Source organism: Cryptomeria japonica, chromosome 5, assembly GCF_030272615.1.
Source record: "Cryptomeria japonica chromosome 5, Sugi_1.0, whole genome shotgun sequence".
Classification (NCBI taxonomy): Eukaryota; Viridiplantae; Streptophyta; class Pinopsida; order Cupressales; family Cupressaceae; genus Cryptomeria; species Cryptomeria japonica.
The window spans coordinates 609,592,435-609,604,991 of NC_081409.1; positions in this window are offsets into that span (position 1 = coordinate 609,592,435).

The window sequence follows — 12,557 nt, forward strand, 5'->3', positions numbered from 1 at the left end:
TTGATGGGAGTCCATATAGCCTACTATGTTTTATGCTTGTGGAGCCTGCTATTTGGTAGTTTAGGGCTTCTTTGACTGCAAAGGATCTCACTCAGGCTATAATATTGAGCAAATATTTATTTGCAATTGGGTCATGGCAACATGTTGTTCCTTATTGACATATTGGATTGGATTTATTGGTAGGTGGATTTCTATTTGTTGTGATTTTGGTTGACGGACACTTCTATCATTATTAGAGGCATAGTTTTGGCATGGCAAATTTTTGTGCTTGGAACATCTTTTCGCAGTGCATCTTGAAGATCTTGGTTCTTGGACCAACCTAATATTATTGTTTGGGAGTTTTCATTTCTTTCCAAAGATCAGGTGTTGTTAAGCAACTAGGAAAATTGGTGTTTTGGCAGGGTCATTTCATTGACTGGCAATTTTATTTCTCTATGATCTATTATTGAGTTCTCATTCTCTAATCTATTTGGTTGGCACTTTGTTGTGTTGGTCTCTAGGAGACTCCTTGTACTAGTGCATTACCATTTTGATCTTGGTGAAGTTATTTCTTTTTGCCCGATCGTATGTTAAATTCTCTTTGATAGGCACACTTCTCATTCATCATCAGTCTATGTGGAATTTGACCATTTCATGCATTGTTGTCCCTATGTATATGCCTTTACCTTGGCTTCTATGGTTATTAGTAGAGGCTCATGATTTCTTGATTGTTGGCTCTTTCATTTTGGATTGCACATGATTGATTGATCGGGTTCACTTTGGATGTTGTTTATTACTCTACCAAGCTTATCATTATCTAGCAAAGGTATGATTTGTTTGAATCTACCTTGGCACCCATAGGGTGGTGGATTTGGTGTTTACTCATAGCTTGTTTGCTTGCTTGATGTGGTAAAGTGACTGTGAGGTCGGATGTTAGGGTGGGGCCTGCATGAGTTGTTGGCCTTGAAGCTTATGCATAACATGTAGTGTGAATGGTCAGAAAAGCACCCAGTCTGTCTTTAAATGTTTGTTGGCACCATTTCATTTGGTGCCCCTTTTTAGCCTCCACTCAACCCAAAGTCATGTATCTTTCAATTATTTTTTCATTTGATGCTATATTTTGACTCCTAACTACAATTTTTGCGATTAAAAGTTGCATCAAGAAGGTATTGAGGAGAACTTCATGCATAGTTTGCAGATTTGGTTCTAAAATTTATTAATTTTAGTTGGTTGCTGATTTGGTACATTTGGATACATTGTTGTAAATTTGAAAAATTGTTTCAATTTCTCTTGTACAAAGGGGTTTAATTGCTTGTATTGTTGGGGGGGGGGGTGGCCTAATTCCATATAACTATCATGAGTGGAAAAATAAATAGAGATTTTGTTGCTAACAAAAAAATTGCATACAATCATTATTTGGCAATGATCTAGAACCTGTAGGTGCTATAGAAAAGAGAAAATGGTTTCATCAAAGGGACAAAGGGCATACTCATTATGTCTATCTCTCTATATTTGAGATATAATATTGTATCTTGTAAAAGTCCTAATTCTATTAGGACTATCTTAAAGGGTCTCCTTGGTAACCCAGAAAAAATGAGGAAATCCAAATTGGAGAACGAACTGAGTCTAAATCCTAGTGATTTTGACAATATCCAATTCTTTTTCTCTAATCTCAATTCTCTTAGATTGGAGTTATCTAGTTATGGGGTGACAAAAGAGGATGAACAATTGATTCTCACTATTCTTTCTAAGCTTGGACCTTATTATTTAGTTTTTGTTTCTACATTCTATGATACTATGGATGCTCTTGGTAGTGCATACAATATGCCTTCTCTTGATGGATTTTTAGCTCAACTCACAAGGGAACAATTTTTTTTGGTACACATGGGTACATTGAAGCCTTCAAAGCATCAAGAACTTCTTGAAAATGACTCCACTCCAAAGGCTTCAAGTGGAAAAGGAAAGAAGCAACATAAGGATTCTAAGTCTAATGAGAAAGAAGATGATTCTCCTTCCAAGCATACCATGAGTCCAAGACCTCTTCTAAAGATGAATCACCAAACAAGAAGAAGATAAAATGTGCTTATTGCAAAAGACAAGGACATGATGAGCATAAGTTTTATACTAAGAAGATTGATGAGCCTACATACATCCTTCAAAATAACAACACCAAGTTGCCCTCATCAATGTCTCCTCCTCCTTCTTTATCATCACAATTGACAGCTTCTTCACCTACACAGGACTAGGAACTGCAAGGCTTTCATGTGGCATTGATAAGTTTATGGAAGGTAAAGAAATCATGGCTTCTACACATCCTAAAAATGAGAAATAGCTTCTTGATTAGGCTGCCTCTCATCATATGGCATCTTCTATGGGTATGTTCTCTTCTTTTGAGCCTTCTAAGTATCCTAACATATTGATGGGTAACAACACATACATGAAAGTTTGTGGGAAAGGATTTCATTAATGTTGGAGAGGGGACATTTAATGATGTTCTTTGTGTACCATCCTTGACCACTAACCTCCTTTCAATTTATCAAACTACTCATGGGGTACAAGGTAAGATAGTGGAGTTCACTCCTGATTTAGTCTACATTAGGGACATGGAGACTAGAGATGTCATAGCTACAAGAGTTGTGGATCATGCTTCTACATTATATTCATTTTCTCATTTTGTTGATGATGATGACATTCCTTTGACTAATGTTCATACCCTTCCATCAAGGGTGAATCATGTATTTGAGGAGAAGTTTGTACACTTGAATCATTGTGTTCTTGAGATGAGTGTTGAGCTTCCTATTCCTCCATCTCCTTATTCTTTGGAATTGATTTCTACTATTTAGCAGGATGATCATAGTATTTCAGACCCTACAGTGTGGGATGAGTACTTGGATGTTCTTTTAGACTTGTTTGTGTCTTGTGTTACAGATTTGGGAGACATACTTGACGGGGTTTCTCTTCTCTTTGATGATAGTCTCATCATAGTTGAAGATTCCTCCTCACCTTATTTGGATATTGGCATTCATGAGTCTCCTCCTTCACTTGATTTGTCATATTTCATGGTTCAGTTTGATCATGCTTTTGTGATGGGTTGTTTGAGCTTGGGGGCTCCAATTCAGTTTTTAGAAATCCACACTTGGAGACTTCCTTCCTCCTCCTTTCAGTTGGACATGGAATGGCTTCTTCATCATTCGATGGGCTCATTTCTTCCTAACGGAAGATGTATTGCTTATAGACATTGGGTCATCTTTTCTTTCCAAGCATACTTCATCGATATTGGATCTTCTTCATTATGGGGGGTATATTTTGTCTCTCTTCTTCCTTCCTATGGGAGGATACTTGATTGTATATACATGATGTATGTAGTCCTTGGGGATCCTTGAGTCCCTCATGCATCATGATTTTCTTGTTTATTTTATCTCTTTTGGAGAGGAGGTTTTTTTCATGTGGTTTTCTCCTTTTATCCTCTTTGTGAGAGATTCATTTCTTTGCATTTGCATTGTACATCAATTGGCCTAGTTGTTGAGACCCATATTGCTCATATTGCATAATCATATTCTCCCTAAGTTATACAATCCTTAATAAATTGCTTTTAATATCACCAATTTCATACCCTAGCATCCTCAATCTCATCTAGTATAGATAATGGTCTATACGATGTGTCAGACACAAATTTAGGTGATGTGAGTATTCATGGTATTCTTAGAAGAATGAGACAAGAATCTACCTCTCCCATTACAAAGAAAGTTGTAGAGAATTGCCACCTTAAAGTTGGTGGTTTTCCACATGTCGATCTCTATCATGAATTTTTTTTTCTTGTGCTAACCATTACTACCCTAAGTCCCATGAAATTTGAAGCTTCTTGAATGGGAGCAATTTGTTAATATATCCATAGAGTCTGAGTGGGATTATTTCTCTAACAAAAAAGAATGGTGCCTAAGTTGAATTGCAACTGGCTAGCTGAAAGTTAAGAGGAAGGGCAAGTATAGAATCCCTTCACTTATCAAAAGGGACCATTTAAAAGATGAAAATTTTGATGCAATTACCCTTTTGCATCATGTTGTGGGAAGTGCTAAATCAGCAAACTTTCCTTTTTGTATGTGCCAATTCATGATAGTTACCTATGGTGATGATAAATTCATTAACTAGGTGAGGATAATAAGTCAACATTTGCATGAACATTTAGCTAGCTAGATCAAGTTAGAGCCTTTAAATTATCTCTTCTATTCCTGAAAATTTGGTTGATGATGGTTCAGAAAGAGTTGATGAAATCTATCATAATATTGCTTTTTGGACCCTCCCAAAACTCTCTTCATTAGATAAGGATACTTTGGATATAGAGGAAAAAACCTCACATGTGGTGAAAATAATATGGAGGTGGGTTGAGAAGAAAACAAATAAATTCTCTAGTTCCTCTACATAAAAGGGGACACCAAGCCCAAAACATAGTACATCTCAAAACCCCACCACCTCTAAGGTTCCAACCATCTCAACTCCCATTCCCAAAAGAAGTAATTCCTAGTCTAGAGGAGATGGAGAGAAACCACAGGATAGTGTGAAACTAAAATCCATATGTGAGGGAGATGCACTGACATCCTCCAAAGGAAAAGCAAACAAATAAGCTTTTGTTCTTGTTTCTCCCATGCTTGACAATTTGTCAACTATTGTGGGTACTATCCAAGAAAATGATTCTTTTATCTTTGATAAAATTGGTGGAGATAATATTTCAAACACGTTCTTTGATAGCTCATATTTCTCCATGCTTGGTGATTCTACTCCCACTAATTCTACTTCTCCACCACCCACTAATGCAATAGCCAATGTTCCTAGTTCATCCATTGTTACCTCTCCCCCATGGATAAAGAAGATTGTAAGGAAGAATAAGAAGAGATATACTTTCATACTAGATATATAAGTGGAAACATTGGCTAAGTTGTTATAGGATAGTCTCAAGCCTAAGAAGGCCTCAATATTGTCTAGAATGATTGTCGACCCTATCTTAGGTCACAAAATCTTGAAATTTGCAAGCTGTATTGGAGATAAGAATGAACAAGAGGTCACAAAGTTGGATTTGAGCTTAATTAGAGTGGATATGGGTCTGACTACTGTTGAAGGGGACATCTAACACCTGAAATTATTTGTGGGTACATTGTCAAAAAGAGTCAAACTCGAGGTGCAAAAGAATTTAATGCTACAAAAATAGGTGAGCACTTTAACTTCCTTTATTCAATCATTTTTGGCAAATGAATGACCAATCCACAAATCAAACTGTAAGTATTCCTATTGAAGGGTTGGATCCCATTAAATTTAAACCAATCAAAAGGAGTCAATATGTCACCTTGCCAGTGGATAAATGGGCCAATAAAATTATATTGGATGGAATAATATGAATTAAGGAATCTATGAGAGTGTGCGCTCTAATATTAGTAAAGATGAAAACCTAGAACAATGATTTGCAAAATGTGAAAAGGGAGAAAAATAATTTGTGTTGAAATCAATGAACACTGAGGGCGAGCGTGAATCAGTGTTTTATAATTCATAAACTTATCAAGTGGATTCTTAAACTATCAAATGCATGAGAAAGTAATCAAAGTGTAGAAACATAAAATGAACGACCACACAAACATAACACCAAGATTTTTACATGGAAACCCGGAAAGGGAAAAACCACAGTGGGATTGAGTACCCACAATATTATTATACTATGGCTAGTAGTAAAATGATATTATAAAAGTTGGAATGCACTTGCATTCAGGCACACTGCCTAGAGCTCACTACTCAATTACAAAACAGGGTTGCAACCCCAGAGGAAGGCTCACTGCCTTACAGGATATTACAAAATGATTACAATGATAAGTGAACTAAATAATAACATCTAACTATGCCAAAATATAGTTTCAGTTAGGCTCTGACTGATCCGATGTCACTACTCTGAAAAACTGCTCTATTCTGCTTTGCTACATGTACTGGATCATGAAAACACAAGCTACGCATGTGAAACTGTGCCCAATAACTTCCCAACCCTATCTCGCATACATACCACAACCAAAAATGATCATCCGAATGGATTTTATATATCCACACCACCAAAATAGATCTCCAACTAGTTGGCTTCTCAAAACAGTAAAATGTGAAATGTGTAGACTCATGTAGGCTCAATTCTTTTCAAATCCTTATATTGGACCTAAAACATGTAATCAAATGCTTCCCAAATGTTGGTCCAATCACCACGAACTCAGAAACGTCTACCGAAATCACCTCAATAATCTGGACCACACACTACACTATTAAACTTGAGAATAACTCTGTTCTTCCAGCAATACTGAATACCAGACCAATAAACTTATTCTAGAATCAACACCGATGGTGGAAATTGCTTGATAGGATACCTCACACATATAATCAACTATTCCAATCATCGCAACCAAAACTGCATCACCGGAAATGAATAATGCTCACCGGATTCATACACTGTGTTCCACTAACTAGACTTATGCTCATGAATGACCAAACTTACTCAAGACTTCTGATAATCTCAATCTCCATATATTGTATAGGATTTCTAGGCTGAGTTACCATCAATGAAAACCCCTAAGTAAACTCCATGCATCTAACTCCATCAATCTCCATCAGAACATCACCAAAATAGTGTCTTTGCCAACAATTTGTCAATGATCCTTCATGAATTACAAGAAGTTTCAAAGTTGCCCCTATCCATTTTAATTAATGTATGAATATTCAGCAATCAGAATAAGAATAATCTACCATGTGGATAGATATGTTGGAATAGAAACTCTCCATTATTGATGAGTTGGACATTCAAATAAGTTCAACCCTAGCATAGTATCGGTAGGATGTCAAGGATTTAAAGTGTCACTTGTCTACTCTAAAGATAAACATATTTGAAGAAGATGAAGATAAGCTACGTAAGAGCATAGATGTAGCCCAGAGTTTTAAGACAAGAATGAATGAGGACTATCTACCAAAAGGGTGAATGAAAATACAATGGAGACCCTAAATAACCTGACATCTTATCTCCCAACCTTTAAAAATGAAGTTGATGATATACGCCCAAAAAATATAGAAGCAGATCGAAAGTTAAGTAAATACAAGCTAAGGGTTAATATCGTAGGAAACCCCAATGCTAGATTAGTAACACCGACTATCTCCAAGTACAAGGCATATAGAGAAAATATGTTGGCATGAGCAGTGCAAGAAGCATGTATGAACGATGTTGCAGAGGAGGCACCATGTGGAGAAGAAGGAGCTGGAGACGGAAAGGTCATCATCATTATTTAACTCTTGTTTTATTTATATTGCTATATTACTTTCTTGATTGGGAACCAAAAACTATTGGATTTGGAGGGTTGTTATCTTATTTTATATTATGTTATGAATTTTAAGTTGCTCTAAAAATGTTCATCTTTAAGGGGCGGCTAGTTTCAAGACAGTTATGGATAGGCATCTATATGTGTTAGATGGATGTCAATGAATAGGATCTTTTTATGGTGGGGGGCGGGGCAGGGGGTGTGTGTTGGTTTTAGGGTAGTTGAATGTTCAGAATAGATATTAATGAAAAAAATTGGAATGCAATTTCATGGATCATAAACTTTGAGTTATGGTTCATGGATTGTTTTTTTTTCCTATGTTGAATACTCTACTATTTGGATTATCTATTTATTGGTATCTATTGGGTGATTTATGAAAAATTTATATGTACAGTACTATGAATATTTTAGACTTGGACAAATGGAACGGTGATGTTTTGGATGTTATAAATCTTAGTATTTGGGGTAGAATCTTTGTATTCTATTAAATTTAAATTTTGATGTGATTTTTACCTTTTAAATCTTTCTAGTGAAAATCTCTACCTTATTTTGTTTTTGGTTAAAAGAATATGTAGAGTTTATTCTTTGTATATTATTAGAAGATAGTTGCACCTTGTAAAACAACTAGAGAGTAGGTGTAAAATATCATTAAACTTGGCTCAATTGTTAATTTTATTTGTCATCTTTGTGGGTGAGAGAATATAGATTTAGATGACAAATCTATTACCAACACTTTTCATTATTAGTTTTGTAGACACCTAAAAATGTCTCATTAATTCTACACTAATTATCCATCTATTTAATTAAGTAATTCTTTAATGATTAAATTAACTATTTCTTTTTATCATCGCCCTTCAACACTTCTAATTATTCTATTTCTATTCTCAAATCATTTTAATCAGTTAACCCTATCTCAATTATTAATTAAATATCAATTATTTAATTAATTACAACCTTTTCCTTAGTTAAATAATCTTTATTATTTAATTAATTCAATCTCCTAAGTTTAAATAATTTCATTTAAATTAATTAAATTATTCTTCCTAATCCCCAAATTGAAATTTCAAATAATTCCATTTAATTTCATTTCTCTCAAATTCATATTTCCCCAAATTCAAATTTCACTTCATTTCATCTAATTTCAAATCATCGAATTCAAATTTCCCCAAATCTTAATTTCAATTAATTTCATGTGCATTTCGACATTCAAATGACCAAATTCAAATCCAAATTGAAAATGAAAATCAAATTCAATTTCAAATTCCTACAACCTGTGCTAAAATCGGAACTGATTGATCAAATTAGTTAACTCATCAATCATCCTTTTTAACTCAAAATCAATTCAGTCTTCTAATAAATCAATTCAGTCTTCCAATCAATCTATTCAGTTCACTAATCAATCAAGTGAGTTGACTAATCCATCTATTCAGTTCACTCTCCAATCAATCTAGTTCACTCCTCAATCAATTCAGTTAACAAATCAATCAATTTCAGTTGTCTATCAATCAACACTTGAGTTCTATTTCTCACCCCCTTTGTGTTGAAAATCTATAAATTCAACATCTCTTCTCAATTCAGTCTAGAATCATAGTCTTCAAAATTGTTGTTATCTTATGCGGGAAATCGAGTGCAATACCTGAGAGCCACCTACAACAACAACAATGGAGAAGAGCAATGGAAGCCTTGCTATGTCAATTGAGGAAGTCTTAGATAGATCATTTCAATTCAATTGATATTAGCTTTATTCTATTGTTATTTAGGAGTAATAATTAGATTTAAAGTTGTGATTTACTCTTTGATAATCTGATTTATGCAATTTATGCCTATTTACTACCTGAAGTACATTTGGTAAACCCGACATGAAATCACTCTAACCTTCATTTTTTATTTTGACAAAATTTGCAGATCTGTACGTGCACAAGAAACTAGATATCGCAATTGCATACGCAAAAATTCGCAATTGTTGATATCATATCGCAATTGCTCTAATATCATATCGCAATTGATTAGATAGGATATCACAATTGCTTAAACAGATCGCAATTGTTCTTAAGGATTGCAAATTCAAAAAAAAAATGTGTCGTTTTTGCGTTATTTTGTCTTGCGCATCTAACCTTGAAATTTTATTAAATTCCGAAAAAAAAGATTTCTGCATATAAAATGTATGTAATCCAATGGTAGCAAAAGTGACATTTTGAATTTCAGGTGCAAGAAAGGCAAAGCAAAATAGGAGACAATAAAAGGCTTATCAAAGACTTCTAAAGGCTGAAAGGGAGCTCCGTGAGATCGAAGAAAGAGAGGAGATCACTCAGTATCACATAACCATCCATCTCTTTTTAACCAAATACAAATTCTTTGATGAAATCGATGTGTTATCTAGCGTAGTGTGGAACAATATCATTGCAGAATAACTCTTCTATCTTCTTTTTTTCTGTTAAAAGTTCAAAAAATAAAATAAAATAAAAAACAGAAGTCGCAATTGCTATCACATCATATCGCAATTGATCAGTCATCGTGTCACATTTGATATGATATCAATTCCCATTTGATTAGTAGTTTAGTCGCATTTGATAGATTTAGTTTTTCATTTTCTATTTTATTACAGTTCTGGTTTTTACCAGAATACCTTTCTGTCTATGAAAAGACAGAACTCTGTAACCTGAAAAATTAGGCTAGATAGCCCACCATGTGTTGAATAACGTTATTCTTTTTCTGTAGGGGTAGCTTAGAAACACTTCTTTTTGATGTTTTAATAAAGAACAAAATAACTTTCATCATTGCTATGCTTGTTAAAATGAACATCATGTCTGTGTGGAGCAACATCTCCACTTAGAATAGAAAATCATTTCAATGGAAGGTTAAAAAAGAACTTTGTTTTTTGTGTCTTTGAGGAGATAGGTACTATGCTCTCCCCTTCAATGGGTGATTAGAAAACCAGACTTTCTTCCTTCATGCTTTCCTTTATTTTTGCAATTAAATCCTTTAGAAGGTCTGCCCTCCTGAGTTGCCCTTAGGGCACCATTAAGGTCGGTGAGAGGGGAATGACCTAAGTGGCCAATGACTAAAGCCAAGTAATCCAGGCCACTATAATCAAATGCATATGTGATGAAAATCATGTACGACAAGTGTTACATGTTTTCATAACAACATTATGCCTCCCTCAGTGCCTATACGGTATGTGAAAATCTGTAGAGCGTAACCTCTACAGACTGGGAGACCTCCCTCAACGAAGTGTAAAACGCTGCTGATTGTGACCACTCGAACGTAACCCTATCTAAACAACATAGAAATTAGAAGCCAAGCTGAGTTAGTCACCAGACACTTGTTTTATCACAGTTCAAGGGTGGGGAAGAATTTTCCCCCAAGACACTCACCATAAATCTCCTAAGATAACAGACCAATTGAGGAGCAACCTTCTTTGATCTAATTTCTGAAAAAAGGCAAAAAAATGGGCGCACCCTAGGGTGTGACACGACTATTTGAGCTATCAGAGTATCAAGATGTGGGCTGTGATAATACTTGTGACCTTTTGGCATTAGGAGAGTTTGTCTGATATTGAATTGCCCAAATACAACGAAAACAAAATGGGTCTTGTGAAAGATTCCAACATTCATGGTGTTGGCATTCTACACTCTAGTGAGAAATGATGGTGTTGTCATTGATGGCAACCTTCAGGCAACCACTCGACATTCATTTGGTAAAGACACTAGCAGGCACCGACATCTGCAGACACTTCACCGGCAGTGGCAACAATACATACCGACACTCCAGCCGATAGGAATAAACTTTTGTTTATTGCATTTAATTGTAAATATCTTTTTGTAAAGCTGACATGACATATTGTAATAGACTCATATATGTATGAGATTATGTAAATCATTTTGATATGATAGAGACAGATGATAGATGATACAAGATAAGAATGAGCGAATAATAAGGGCAGATTTTGTATAAGGTTTATGGTTATAGTATGAGCTTAAACCGGTACTGAACCTAGCATAGTTGATGCTGATTTGAAGCAGTACATTGTATTGGATTTTCATAATCCATTTTGTAAGTCAATGAGACTTCTATCTTGTGATTGAGCAGTGATCTTTAGGCAGTTGGCCTTCCTGCATGTGCAAGCCCCTCTTGTAAGTAATATTTATTCACTGACCAGTGAGTGAATACTGTGGGATTTGTGACCCATGAGGCAACCATGAATGATAGCAACAGATTCATGTAGAGTTTAAACTTGGTTTTGGTTGATATATTTCAGATTGTAACCAACCAGTTACAAACCTTAAGGTAAAATTTTGCACTCATTTGATAATTTTTGACAACCTTTGTCATTGATGTCAAAGGGGGAGTAGTGGACAGAGAAAAATGGCTATTCAAAGGAGATCATCTGCTCAGGGGGGGGCACATATTTTTTGGTAACTTTTTGGACTTCTTTTTTGGAAACAGTTTTTGGATTTTTCTCATGAGTGTTGCCATCAATGCCAAAGGGGGAGATTGATGGCATTCTACACTCTAGTGAGAAATGATGGTGTTTTCATTGATGGAAACCTACCAGTAACCTTCAGGCAACCACCCGACATTCATTTGGTAAAGACACTGACAGGCATCGACACCGACAGACACTTCACCGGCAATGACAGCAATACATACCAACACTCCAGTCGATAGGAATAAACTTTTGTTTATTGTATTTAATTGTAAATATCTTTTCGTAAAGCCAACATGGCATATTGTAATAGACTCATATATGTATGAGATCTTGTAAATCATTTTGATATGATAGAGACAAATGATAGATGATAGAGGATAAGAATGAGAGAATAATAAGGGCAGATTTTGTATAAGATTTATAGTTATAGTATGAGCTTAAACCGGTACTGAACTTGGCATAGTTGATGTTGATTTGAAGCAGTATATTGTATTGGATTTTCATAATCCATTTTGTAAGTCAGTGAGACTTCTATCTTGTGATTGAGTAGTGAGCTTTAGGCAGTTGGCCTTCCTGCATGTGCAGGCCCCTCTTGTGAGTAAGATTTTTTCATTGGCCAGTGAGTGAATATTGTGGGTCACAAATCCCACCGAGGTTTTTCCCACACCGGATTTCCTCGTTAAAAATCTTGTGTTGTGGTGTGTTTTCTATGATGTCATTATTGTTCCTGTTTATTGCATTAATTCTTATTTACCGATACACTATTTTGAAATGCAAAATACTTAATAAGGTTAAAGAATTTATTAACCGGTTAGATACTA